Source organism: Homarus americanus, unplaced genomic scaffold, assembly GCF_018991925.1.
Source record: "Homarus americanus isolate GMGI-L3 unplaced genomic scaffold, GMGI_Hamer_2.0 scaffold20930, whole genome shotgun sequence".
Classification (NCBI taxonomy): Eukaryota; Metazoa; Arthropoda; class Malacostraca; order Decapoda; family Nephropidae; genus Homarus; species Homarus americanus.
Window position 1 is genome coordinate 274259 of NW_024748502.1, and position 15594 is coordinate 289852.

A 15594-nucleotide genomic window follows, 5' to 3' on the forward strand; every position below is an offset into this window, starting at 1 on the left:
CTGCAGGGGTGGTCTGAAAAATGGCAGATGAAATTCAACACCAGCAAGTACAGCGTATTTAATACTGGAAGAACAAATACTGTCAATGTATACAGCCTTAACAACTTCAACCTAGAGAAGTCGACTTGTGAAAGAGACTTAGGGGTACTTGCAAGCCCAGACCTACGGCCTAGAAAACAGTGCGTTAATGTTCGAAATAAGGCAAACAGAGTATTAGGTTTTTAGATCTAGAAGTGTAAGTAATAAGAGTGCAAAGGTCTTATTGCAACTGTATCTTGCGCTCGTCAGGCCGCACCTCGATTATGCTATTCAGTTCTGGTGCCCTTGTTATAGAATTTATATTAATTCACTGGAGTCGGTGCAGCGAAGAATGACGAAAATGATTCCGGGACTTAGAAGCCTTCCATATCAAGATAGGTTAAAGAAACTAAACTTGCATTCCCTAGAAAGACGAAGAGTGAGGGGAAATATGATAGAAGTATTTAAGAAGGTGAAAGGAATCAATAAAGGAGTTTTAGATAAAGTTCTTTTAATAGCGGAGCAGGATAGGACTCGTAGCAACGGATTGAAGTTGGATAAGTTCGGTTTAGGAGGGAGATAGGAAGGAACTGGTTCACAAATAGGGTGGAGGACGAGTGGAACAAGCTTAGCAACTTTGTAGTAAGTGCTGGAACGCTGGAAAGTTTTAAAAGGAGGCTAGATAGATTCATGGATGATAGAGAGTGGTAGTAACTCTCGACAGGAGCTGCCATGCACAGGCCAACCGGCCTATTGCAGACTCCTTATTTTCTTATGTTCTTATATCATTACCATCTCCACCATCACGTTACATACCACAAACACATTTCACTACCATCAACCACTATCACCATCATCATCAACAACTACCACTACACCAAAGGTGAACACATTTACCAAACAATTTTCTAAAAGCAAAATAACACACACACACACACACACACACACACACACACACACACACACACACACACACACACACACACGCACACACACACACATCGCATGCGCGCAAACACTATGAATAAGAAGGAAGAGCAACACCCACGCAATCGAAAATAAACACACAATTCCACACACCAACCAAAACATCCACAACAAGCACAAGCACTCACACATACACGGAAGCATAAATATAAAACAAATCTTCATATGATTACAGAAAAGCACACACCCACGAAAGCAAAGTTGGATGGGATAAATTAACATACCTGAACAAACATAAACAGAGAGCATAACTCTACAAACACACACGCAAGCGTGAGAAACAGACCAAAGCACACGCAAGCACGCAAACCTGAGATGTATACAGCACGCTTACCCACGGAAGCATAAACTGGGAGCACAAGCATCAGAAATAAGTAGTAAGTACACACGCTCACACACACACACACACACTCCCTCTAACCCCCCCCCCACACACACACCTCTCACCCCTCCAACACACACACACACACACACACACACACACACACACACCCACACACACAAGCAGTCAGTCTCATCACACAAAGAACATTTAATATTTCTTCACAGTATGTCGCCAGACCGCACCTGGTGACCGGCCAATAACGCCGACCTCCCCCGTTATATATAGCGAACAATCACACCAATTACGTCCACAGGTACACGATACAGCAACAATGGAAGGACGTCATACCTTGTCTCCACCTCTGATACATTATCAGGTGGTATTTTCAGAGGCCCGGGAGAGACGGGGTCCCTGTACCTTGTATCTCTACGGATATTGGGGGGAGATTTTTTCCAGGGGAGGTAGGGAGGAGGGGGAAGAGGGGGTTTGAGGGAAAGGAAAAATGGAGGAGAGAGAAGGAATAGATGGTAGGGGGAAAGGGTATGGGAAGGCTGATAGGAGGTTGGTGGAGGTAGGGAGGGAGAAAGCAGGGAGGGGGCAGGGGAAGAGGGGGGTTGAGGGAGGTAGGAAAGGAGAGGAAATGAAATAGGGATAGATTGTACGGGAAAAGGGGTATTGAGAGGGTGAAAGGAAAGGATGGGTGGAGGTTGGGAAGGTGTAGAGATGGATGGTGGGGAAAGGAGAATGGATGTTGGGTAAGGAGAAGAATGTGAGGGGGAAGAGGAAGTGGGAGGAAAAGAGTTGAGGGGAAAGAGGAAGTGGGAGGAAAAGAGGTGAGGGGAAAGAAGAAGTGGGCAGGATTGAGGGATTGAGGGAGCAAGAGGGAGGTCAGGAGAGGTCAGCTTTTTTTTTAATTATAAAAAAAAGGGGGTTCAAACATAAACTGTCTAGTTCAATTCTTTATTTTCTTGCTGGGTGGTGGAAAGGGAAGGAAAACAGGTGGAATATTGGAGGAAGAGTAGTGGAAGAGTGGAGGAAGAGAGATAAAAGAGTGCAGGAAGGCAGGTGGAAGAGTGGAGGAAGAGAAGTGGAAGAGTGATGGAAGAGAGATGAAAGAGTGGGGGAAGAGAAGTGGAAGAGAGGCGGGGTGGAAGAGAGGAAAAGGGAGGAAGAGAAGTGGAAGAGTGGAGGAAGAGAAGTGGAAGAGTGGAGGAAGAGAAGTGAAAGAGAGGTGGAAGAGTGAAGGAAGAGAGGTGGAAGAGATGAAACGGGAGGAAGAGAGGTGGGGGAGGAAGAGTGGAGGAATAGAGGTAGAATAGTCAGGGATATTTTTTTTCTCTTTTTTCGTTAACATTTCCGAAAATCTAATTGGTATTTCTTGTTTAATTCACTGTACTCCTTTATTTCAACTCCATATCGATTATAATGTACAGTATTATCTTCTCTCTCTCTCTCTTACGTGTTTTGTGGTGAATCAAGAGAGTAGAGAAACCTAAGAGAGAGAGAGAGAGAGAGAGAGAGAGAGAGAGAGAGAGAGAGAGAGAGAGAGAGAGAGAGTAGTGACAAGAAATGAATAACACGAGCGATATTTATAAGCCATTAACACACAAAAAATGAATAATTAAAATTTTCAAATCAAACATCTATAGAAACAAGTCAATTTGAAATGTTTTTGCCATTTCCTTTGTTGTTGTTGTTGTTGTTTATATCGTGACGTCCCTCGAGACCTTCCTGAAGTCATTAAAAGTCTTGTAAGATAACCTGTCCAGAGGCTCTTCACACCTGAGTCGTTCAGGTGTGTGTGTGTGTGTGTATGTGTATAATTAATAATATTATAAACATCCATTTCACTTCACACACACACACACACACACACACACACACACACACACACACACACACACTGTGACGTGACGTGACGTTACGTTGAGTCCCGGGAGTAGAAAGGAGCAATTAGAAACTAACGCAACAAACCATAGCTAGACCACGTGGGCATGGAATGTGTGAAGCCGGCTGAAACGTCAGAGGTGACATTTCATGGCGCCATTGAAAACTGATGCCTGATTGGTTGTAGATTCCCGCCAAAATGTTATGTGGTGACCATAGTACACTGGACAGGAGGAGAAGCAGGTTTGACGTGGCTGAGGAAGGTGGAAACGGTGGAAGGAGTTCAACACATAGCAAAGACATAGGCTTGAGTATACATTATATTGTTGAGTGTGTGTGAGTCATGGAAAGTGGAGGAAGAATAGGATATTTTCTGCGTATGGGGTTTAATGTTGTGTGTAGGATATAGTATTGTGTAGGATTTATTGTTATGTACTAGGCTTGAAATTTGGTAACATTATACTGGTAAAAGAACTGTGACGTTATATAACCTTTGTATTGTATTGATTGGTGTACCCTAACTCTCGTTATTGTTTGCTTACTTGTCACTGTAATTATGAATAACGTAACTTGCTTGTCTGCTGAATTGTGAATATTCCCAAATCGGTTAATATTTGTAAACTTGTCTTTTGATTCGTGTTTTTGTACTTGTCAGATGCTTTATTTCTTTTGTTAAATGAATTTGTATTTTAATTTACTCTAGTGTATTGCTTATTCCTTTCATTTATTAATGTCATTGGCGACCTTGTTATATTTTTTACTGTGGGAGAACTATGGTTTGACACAATCTAGAACCACCAGTCCGTAACAACACACACACACACACACACACACAATAACAGGTATTAGGGACTGAGATGGACGCGCTGGACAAGAAAATTTTAATGGTACGAAACCTCCATATTGAACTTGCAAATATTTCTAACCCACGCGAGGTGTTAGGTGTGTGTCGGCCTTCTACTGTATAATGTACCGAGTCATGTCTGTCTGTCTGTCTTCCTTCACACCGAGAAAGGCAGACTAGACAAAGGGACTGAAATCAATATGGGTAATCGTGTTGTGTTTCCAAGATCAAGATATCTGAGGTCAAAGGTGAAGTTGACATTAGAAGTGTGGGTACGGTAATGATAATAATAATAATAATAATAATAATAAAGCGGAAGAGTTATCATAGATTTAAAGTTAAATAAGAACAAATATCTGAAAACAAAACTGAAATGAAAAACAATAATAATAAAAAACAATAATAAAAAAACGGAAAATAAATCAAAGTATCAGATTCAACATTGGAAGAAAATATTAGAAGCAAATTATCACAGATCCATAAATTCCGAAATGAAAATGAATTTGAATAATGTGATAAAAATTAATATATATTATACACCTACATCACTTAGTGTCAACACTTTACCATTAATAATGCTTGGATGAGATTTATAATTATTAGTTAGAGAGTATAATTGATGACCAGATGGAGGAGGAACAAAGAGGAAATTATTAAACCTATCTTTATTATTATGTTTCTTATCTCCTCCAGGCTAAGGTGAGGAATAAGATTATTATTATTGTTAATATACTGTTATTGCTCATGTGATTATTATTGTTATTATTATTGCTATTATTATTATTATCATCATGAAATCGTTATCTTTGCTTTTATTATTATGACCATAACTATTGAATATTTATCTCTTTTACTTTTGCTAAATAATTAATTATTCATGTTATGGTCATCAAGGTCACTCTTATCTTACTATTATTACCATTATGTTGTAATTATCATCGTTGTTAACTTCCCATTATTGTCAAACTATATAAAAAAATATTAGACACAAACATAGAAAAAATATATATATAATACTCCCCCCAGGAAACATAAAATATATTTTCCTGGAAACTTGAGAAATTTCCAGAAAATCTCAGAAATAAAAAAAATCTCCTAAAATACAATTCAATTCTTTTAAATGGAAATCCGAACTCGTAAAACAAGGTTAAAATTTCCATCATTCGTGGAGAGGTAGAGGCCACTACAGCCGATAATGGCCACCAGACGTGAGTAATGTCATCTGATTCCAATTTATATTCAGAAATTATCAAATGGGCCACAAAGTTTTGACCTCACCCAACCTCTATATTTTTTTTAGCACTGGGAGGAGGGTTAGGTTAGGTTTGGATCTTTGGAATTCAGGTCTATTATGAAAAAGGTCTATTAGATGAATGGTCTATTACGATTGGGGCTTATAAGAGCGACGGCCTATAAGATATAAAGTCTATTTAGGGGTCTATAAAAACTGGGGTTTACTAAGATCGGAGCCTATTAGGGGTTGAGCCTATTAAAATTGTTATCCGTCTGACCATCCATCTTCCTGTTATAAAATAAATAACAATAAAAATAAGATAAACAGACAGTTATCAGAACCATCACCTTTATTGAACTTTAACCTGCATCAACAACCTGGATTGAACACACACACAAACACACACACACACACACAAACACACACACACACAAAACACACCAACTGTGATTAGTCCTGGAGGTCCTTCGCCTCAGATGGAAAATTAAGATCGTTCAGGGAAAATCGTCCTTATTTTCCATGATTATGTAGGATACCCTTTTTTCCTCCCCCTTCTTCCCTCCCTACGAACCTTTACCACTATTTTCATTCTACATTTTATTTATACTCACATTCATTTATCGGCAACATATTTCCTTTTCTTTTCTCCCTGTCCAATTCTCTTTTTATTACATTCCTCAACAAATACACGAGCCCAAAAACTGAAGATTTTATTTCATATCTGTTTGGCAATTCTCCCTCCACCGCCCGACAACAAACTCACTGTAAAAATATATGTGTTTCTTTTCTCGTCTTCTCCTTTTAGATATCAATGATTATCCGTTTACTTTTCTTCTTCTTGTTTTAAATAACATTGATTCTTCTTCTTGAAGATAACAATGAATCATTATATCTTCTTTTCTCCGCGTATAGAGTCAGTCTTCCTATCGTCGTTACCAACATCATGTGAGTGTTGTTAAAGGAACTGTCGTGAAGGATATTAAAACCGGTGCGACTTGAACCCGACTAAAGACCTTTCCTGATGCTGTTAAGTGTGGCCGAGGAACCAGTCTCCCCTCACCACACATGAAGCAGAGAAAGAGAGAAAGAGACTATATAATCTGCCACTCCGCCATGTGATTTATGTATTAAAAAAAATGTAACGATATAAGAGTAGTCATGAATCTGTTAATAGCTGCGTTAAACTGTATAAATCAACAACAAAAACAACAACACTAGGGAAAAAATTACTCTCTCCCATCTCATCTCTTACTGACCAATGACCTTTGACCTCTCATAACTAGATCACCATAACACCCTTATCTATTGACCCATGAACTAAATATGACCTCTCATAGCTAGGTCACCGATCACCCTAATCTCTTGACTCTTGACCAATATATGACCTCTCATAACTAGGTCACCATAACACCCTTATCTCTTGACCCTGACCTATATATGACCTCTCATAACTAGGTCACCATAACCTACATATCTCCTGACCCTTGACCTATATATGACCTCCCATAACTAGGTCACCATAACCTACATATCTCCTGACCCTTGACCTATATATGACCTCTCATAACTAAGTCACCATAAAACCCTTATCTCTTGACCTCTGACCTGAATATGACCTCTCTTAACATCTTGTATACCAAACTGATAAAGATACAGCTCAAAGCCTCTCCCTCAATAAAACCTCGACGATTAAGTCTGGCCTAAAAATATCGGACAAAAACTGGAATCCGGCGATCATCTCCACAAGTCATGGACGTTAGACCAGAGATGTAAAGGGGGGGAGGGAGTCTACTGAAAGGGTATTTGTGTGTTTCAGTATTAGCCGAGACCTGTTACCTGTGGCAGTAATAAACCTGTACAGTATATAAGAGAAATATATTTGTAAAATAAAGTTGTAAAAAAAGAGAAATATTAGCAAACCTTGAATTAAAACTCGATGTTTTAGTAAACCTTTAAATGAAAACCAAGAGAATATTACTTGTATTATTAAACCTGTAAACAAAAAATTCACCAGTAAACACCTAAATAATACCAACCGTCTTAGCAGAGCTGTAAATAAAAATCGACGTATTAACAAAAACTGTAAATAAAAACCGAGGAGGAAAGTGGAGTGTTTACGTGCCACAGCTGATGTAAACATTGGTCGCTGGGTGGAGAAATAAATGTTTATCCCAGGATAGTCAAGGAGGTCTCACACAAAGGCGATGTTTGTCCTGGGGAAAAATCTGGAGACTCGTATACTGAAGGTCGGTTTGGCTTTCGCACAGATACAGGGAGTGGGGGAGTTTCGTGCACAGGGAGTGGGGTAAGGGAGTTTCGTGCACAGGGAGTGGGGTAAGGGAGTTTCGTGCATAGGGAGTGGAGTGGGGGTGTTTAATGCACAGGGAGTTGGGGTGGGGGAGTTTTGTGCACAGGGAGTGGGAAATGGATTGGGGCGTGTTTATTACAGGTAGTGGGGGAGATTGTAGAGCAGAGTAAGGGTTTCGTACAAAGAAGAGGGAGGTGAATTTAGTGCACAGGGAGTGGGCAGTAGACAGCGGTAAACAACACAGGGAGTGGGTTCCTGACGCTGGACACGTGAACAGAAAGAAGGGAAGGATAAGGAGTTTCATGTATGTATGTATGTATGTATGTATGTATGTATGTATGTATGTATGTACTATCGTGGACAAAAGTTCGCTCCCTGTGGTGAAACTGAGTCACGGGAATGAGTCTCAGAACTGACTTACCCTGACTGTCATCTGGTGCGGGTGTGCTGTTTTATCTCATTTGGGTCAATACTGCTTCAGTTTGGGAGGGAGCGAACTTTTGTCCACGATAGTACTGTATGTATGTCTGTATGTCTCTATCTTTCGCCCACATCACCTATCACGTCTCTCTCTCTCTCTCTCTCAACACACACACACACACACACACACACACACACACACACACCACAGTTTACCTTTTGAAAATTGGATATCGTTTTTGCTGGCCGAAGACAAACAAGGACGTCCAGCTGTAAGTGAAATAGTTTCTCATGCCTAAGGTGAACAAATGAACACGTCCTGAGAGAGAGAGACCGAGGGGGAGAGACCCCTTACAGTATGTGTAATAATATTTTGTCTCTTAATTCACTGTCTAGTCTTTTTCACTTTACCTCTCCTACTTCAAAATCATTCTCTGTGTCTCCTCCATAAAAAAAAAAATCGTTTAATATCTTTCCATCAACCCCCCATTTCTAGCTGGATATTGAGAGACCTTTAAGATGGTTGTCCCTTAATGGTTAAGGGCTGATCAAGAAGGTCTGAGAGCGGCTGTCATCCGCCGTGACCCTAACCTAAAAGTCACTACGATTATATTTTCTTGACAAATAACCTTAAGAATTATATATAAGTGGAAAAGGTAATTACTGCCAGTTAGGAAGAGCGTGATCAAGCCGACTTTATCCCAAGACTTCGGTACTCAAGAAGGCAGCTTGGCCGACAGTGCACTCGACCACCTTCGCTTCCCCAACCGCAAAGTACTCATTAACAGCCCTGGGATCGAACACATGGCAATTAGAAGGCGAGTGAGCCCCCCCACACACACACAACACCTAACCCTATAAGTCTCCTCCTTGTGACCGTACTTTTAATCCAGAATTAAAAAAAAAAGTCTGAGGGATTCTTCAACCAGTCACAAGGCAACACCTTATCGCCGTCGTGGGTAAAGACATTCATTCTCAATAGTGGGGTGAGTATGTCAGTGTGCCGGAGCCCGTATGTAACCCTTCTGGCCATATCCTACAAAGGAAACATTAGCCTCGTGGGGTTAAAATACTCTTCTTTTCCAGTCATATTTACACACACACACCGATGAGATGGTGAGAGTCGGTCGGTCAGTGTCTCTTTGTATCTCCATGCGTAATTAACTCTGTATCTACATGTGTAACGATGTATCTACATATGTAACTACGTATTTATGTATGTAACGACGAACTGTACCTATGTGTGTAACTGTGTATAATTATGTTCCTATGAGTGTTACTGTGTATGTGTGCGTGTACAAGCTAACTACGTATATTGACAACTTCACTCAAGAACGGGACGGGTTAAAGTATGCAAACCTGATGTGTAGATTCACCACAATAGCCCCTACAGCAGCTCTGTATAGTGAATTATAGATCAATCTGTTCTCGCTGGGATTTGTAAATGAATTGTCATACCTCGACGTTAAACTATGTACAGTACACACTACACAGATGTACAAGTGTAACCACCACATGGGATTACTGTACCTGTACTTCATACCTAAACCTGTCCTTATACTTATGTTTCAAAAGTTAGGGCACCACCATTATGATAATGTACCCACGAGAGATTTACTGTACCTGTACTTTATATCAATAGTCTTCCCAGTAAACTGTGCCATTCTCTGACCACAACTTGTACCTGCTAAGTCGTTAATGGAAAGGGGAGGAGTAGACGGCATAGCGGATCCCCCACTCGTTCTGGCGGTGCCTCGTAACATCCGACCTGTAGCTAAATTTTTTATAGGATTTCCAATTGAAGCAGAACTACACGAAGACCACCACCACACCTTTGGTTACTGGTGGTGAGAGGGATGGTTATAGTGGTGAGAGGGATGGTGGTGGTCGTGGTGAGAGGGATGGTGGTGGAGGTGGTGAGAGGGATGGTGGAGGTGAGAGGGGCGGTGGTGGTGAGAGGGATAGTTGTATTGGTGAGAGAAATGTCGGTGGTGAAAGGGGTGGTGTTGGTGAGAGGGATGGTGGTAGTATAAAGTGGGGTGGTGGTTATGGTGAGAGGGATGGTGGTGATATTAAGTGGGGTGGTGGTTATGGTGAGAGGAATGGTGATGGTATTAAGTGGGACGGTGATGGTGAGTGGTTATGGTGGTGAGAGGGATGGTGGTAGTGGTGGTGAGAGGGGTAGTGAGAGGGATGGTGTTAGTGGTGGTGAGAGGGATGGTGGTAGTGGTGGTGAGAGGGATGGTGGTAGTGGTGGTGAGAGGGATGGTGGTAGTGAAAAAGAGGGTGGCAATAAAATAAATGGTGGTGGTGGTGAGAGGGATGGTGGTGGTGACAGGGGTGGTGGTGGTTACTGTTAATAGCTACCATTGGTCTGTGTCAGGGCATTAGTTACTCTTTGTTTGTCTCAATTTTTTCTTAACCCACCCACCCACTCTCTCTCTCTCTCTCTCTCTCTTTGAATTATCTCTCAGAGTTAAAGTTAACAAGATAGTGATTTTTGGACTTTTACTGAGAACCAGTCTCATAGTATATAGAGAGAGAGAGAGGTAATTAGACATACACAACCAGACTAATAAACAGATAAAAAGTGAAAGGAAGATATAATAAACTATACAACAACGAAGCAACATAAAAGACGGAGGAGGGAAGCGTGTGAACAGGTAAAACTCGTAGTTGCTTTCGGATAAATTTACAAATAAAGCAAAAAAAAAAAAAAATACAATAATAAAACCTTTCATGCAATAACTTGGGGGGGAGGAGTGAGCGATACCCTCTGAGCACACACATACACAAAAGATTAAATAAATCAGAAGATATTTTATACAATACTCATAAGATGAATGACTGATGCACCTCAATATACCAATAATTATATAATGCATCAGTATATAAGACTTACACCATCATAACAAATATACAATATTATACAGTATACATATCGTCAAGTAGCTTACTGTAGGGCTGGATTTGAGGTGAATGTGGATATTCAGGACAAAAGCACCAAATTTTCCCCACATGCTACCCATTGCCTGTAAATGTGACGGTATATTGTCATCACACACATCACTGCACATGCAGTTTTCGCTCGTCTTACTTCTCACAGTGACAACTGCAGAGTTCAGTGCACTTCCAACTAACCTTTTTGCATGCTCACCTTCCGCCACATCCACTTTGACTCTTGCAGTTACATTTGACTAGTTCATTGCAGGACTTGGAGGCCACAAGTAACATGTTCCACATAGGGACCCATGAAAGGCTGTCCTCATCGAGAGTCCAGACCCAACCTTCTGGAGCAGGTGCGTTTTGTTCACTCTGCTCACTGGTGCACCATATTCTACTCTGATATGCAACTCGTTTTGAGTACTGCAATAGTGCATCTTGGGTTTGGGAAGTGCCTCTATTGTCTTCCCCTTCTGGCAAAACAGCTCCTTTCTGGCTTCATCCGCTGTTCCAGGTCACTGGCTTTATCATACAGGATAACGGTGAAGCGTTCCTGCAGCTGGAAATGTTGAGCTCAGCCTCTACTTCTGTGCAAGGATGAAGTGCCATGTAGGTAAATATACGACTGAAATCATGCCTCCCATGCTGACTTCTTGCCTCTTCCAAAGATTGCAGACGTGACATCACATCCCATGAAACTGTGGAAGACGGAGGGCCAGGGATTTCTCCCTACCCAGGTCTTACATATTGGCACAGTGTGATTAGGTGATGGAACTTGCCAATGAGGATCACCACTACATCCGTGTCAACAGTACGCACCAGAGAGTTGGTACAGCCATTCAGAAGGGCATCCTGTTAGTAGGCATCACAAACAATTGTGACCTAGTCCCAGGTTGTTGATCTGACTTTCTGCCTCATTTACACAATTGCAGGGTCTCAATTGTTTTTCTTACTTTGACAACACAACATACATACTGTAAATCGCTTCTTACTATTGATCTTTTTTTTCTGTTTTTTTTGTATATATTTAAGGTCCTTTTATTATTATTATTATTATTATTATTATTATTATTATTATTATTATTATTATTATTATTATTATTATTATTATTATTATTATTATTATTATTATTATTATTATTATCATTATTATTATTATTATATTTTCGCCCCAGGCCCTGATGTGGGTCATTGACCTGTGCCCTGTTGGGCTAATCCTGTTAAAAAATAAAGTGGCTCAGTAGCCTTGTGTCCGCTTCCTCGTGATTACATGGTGCCGTGGAACGATCAGTTACTCGAAGAATAACTGTGGCATCGGATGTGGGGATGATTTCCTTGTCTTTGAGGCATTCCACAGTGGTAACCTTATTGGAAAGGACTGCAAACAGTTCCTGTTTGTTGGTCAGGTTACGTAAGAATTCGGCCCAGCTTCCTAGAAGGTCGTTCTTACCCGCAAATTTTCTCCGAACACCCTTTCCTCGCCTTTTTCTTGTAGAGTCTTTGACACTGCTGGGGATATATGTGTCTCATACTATATCAACTCTTTTGGAGTTTTGGAGTTGTTTTAAAATGTGTGAAATAAAGACCTGATCGGCATACTCATCAAATGTCACAATGATGGTGATGGGGGACAAGTGCACCACAGCAGTCCATCAAGAAACTTCACGCCAATGGAATCAGGATGATCATTCTGGGTGACCTTGGCCAGAATGTTCAGTAGATCAGATTTATTTCCTAAGAGCAATTTTCTACCACCAGATAGTGCAGGAAGAAAAGGATGGTTCTCATAACTGAAGAAAGCAGCCATGTCACTCAACCTGTACTGCATCACGACATACAGGTGAAAGGACAGAGCAACACCATTCTTGAGTAAGATGATCTTTCCCGCTTGTTTTGTCTTGGCTTTTGGCCGTGAAGAACTGAAGAGAGGAAGAGCATTCTTCTTAATCGGTTCATGAATGGAGCGTGTGCGATCAGTTATCACTTAAGTGCAGTATTTGGCGTACTGATCCTTTCCAACTCTGCCATCCAGGAAAGGGTTCCCAGCTTATTGAAACTTCTGTGTGGAAAATCATGATGATTACCATACTCTTTTGGGAGGAAATCCTCTTCAAACTTCTTCAGTAACCTTACTTGTTCAGGCCCTGAGACCGTCCATTTCCTGAAGGCTGAAGGATTCTCAGTCAGACCGACTGGGCCCCCAGAACCATTGACTACTTCATTATTTTGCTCACGGGCTTGGTCGATTGAAATTGTCAAGAATCGGTTGGTGGTTTTGTGGATGACCCAGTGACTGTGCTCCTCGAACTCCTTGAGAATGGGTGCTGGTAGACTCTCCATGCCTCGAATGTGTATTAGAATCCACCATGTATAATTGTGGTTAGATGTCAATAACTTGTTACGCCATAATTTATCAACAAATACATGAAATTTTACAAAACACCGACTAAGGTAAGAAATCGATGGAAAGCATTTAAGGACCAATTCTCATAATAATTGATATGTTCGTTTTATTTCTGACCAAATACCCATGTGATGCTTTTATAAATGGTATGGTTGTATTCCTTGACCCTGAAAATGTATGTGATCGTAAATGGCTTAGAAGCGGAGATATAGGTTTTTACATGGCGGCCATTTTGAAAATCCAAATGTATCAGAAGGAAGTGGTTCCTATCAAAAATGGAAAACTAAGGCAATGGGTAACATGTGGGGAGAATTTAGTGCTTTTGTCCGGAATGTCTACATCCATTTGCTAAGCTGCCTGAGTAATATGAAATAATACATCACCAAAACAAGCTCGCGTAAAATATATCAGGGAGGATATATATCTTTTAAAGTCCCTGAAAATTTATCAAAATAAAAAAAAATATGTCAAACTAATAAAATATTTTTATGTATGAACTTTCAAAGGAATAAAATGCCAATGTAATGAAGGATTTTTAGAAACAGCTCCAAGGAAGTGAGGCAAGTGAGGGAGGGAGGGAGGGAGGGAGGGTGGAGGATAGTCAAGGGGGTCACCAACGTACCCATATAAGAAAGAGTCGATAAATATGACAAGGGGACGTAAAGGTGAGGAGGACAGGTAGGAGAAGTTAGGCAGGTAAGTTATGGAAGGAGAGGTTGAGAAGACAAGAGGAGAGAAAAATGTGTCTGTGTGATGGTGTTGAGAGAGAGAGAGAGAGAGAGAGAGAGAGAGAGAGAGAGAGAGAGAGAGAGAGAGAGAGAGAGAGAGAGCACTGACCCTTACGTGGATAAAAGACACAAGACGTTGTTTATACATCATTCCTGGGATATAATATTTAACACGACTCTTAGTACACTGAACAACACCTCCATAGCTTACTCTTGTATCTCTCATATAAGTGAGAAAAAAGAGGAGCGGGACAACGAGTTGAGTGTGTGTGTGTGTGTGTGTGTGTGTGTGTGTGTGTGTATATAATAACAATAATAATAAAATAACAAACAGTATATTAATAGAGTTGAAGCCGGTGGCTGAAAATATACAAACTTACATGTGATTTAGATATAATAATGTACGTTCAATACATTTACAGGGCTGTACAGTACATAAATCAGGAGCTGTTTACTATATTAACAATAGATGGGATGGTGCTGTTCTTATATCTATCAGTGCGGGCTCTTATGGGCTGAATTTTGTTGTAGTGGCGGACTGTACGAGGTGGCCGTGGGACTACCGGTGGCAGTAGGTGGCGATGACGAGGATGGTGCAGTAGTCCACTACCAAATCCTGCTAGTGCGTGGTGGTGGAGGTCACTGAGGGATGGCATTTCTAGGGTGGAGAGAGCGTTGTTGTAGCCGAAGTAGTCTGCGCCGAGCAGGATTCTGCAAGCCCTCTTCTGTACCTTCTCTAGCTGACGTTGTTGGGTAGAGTTGAGAGAAGCTGACCAGGCTGGTGACGCATATGTTAATTTTGGGAGTATAAATGCATTGTAGATAGTCCTCAACTCTGGCGTGGTGCCCCAAGTGACCTGAGTTTGAGTCATCGTAACATGTAGAGTCGGTACGAGGCTGCCTTAATAGTGTTGTTTACATGGGCCTTCCAGCCCAGTTTGTGGTCTATAGTTACACCCAGGAGTTTGGCAGACTCCACTAACTGGAGAGGATGGGCACCCACTGTGACTGCTGGAGCTTGCACTGGAGTGGTGGTGGTGTTGATGTGCATGACTACGGTTTTGGTGTGGTTGATGGTGACCTTGTTCTCCGTAGTCCATACCTGTAGCCTGTCCAGGGTGCCTTGTAGGGATGAGTAGTCCGGTGAGGTGTTGTCCACTGTAACTCCCACAGTTTTTTTTTTTTTTTTTTTTTTTTTAGGTTAAGGTAGGGAAAGGATGGAAGGCATGCTGGGGCTCAAGGCACAGCCAGACATAAGGGATAGAGAAGTCACAACATATAGTCGTGGGGGGAAAGGTTGGAAAAGAAGTTTAATGAGTTAAACAGAGGGGGACGACACCCTTGTTTTACACATTACAGAGTTTGTTGCCTAACTAAGCTAACCTAGGATTTAGGATGAGGTTGCACAATGATTATTTTAGTAGACAATGACTAGATTGATTTTACAATTACAAGTTTATTAAAATCATACTGTATTACGTTATGGACTCACTAGA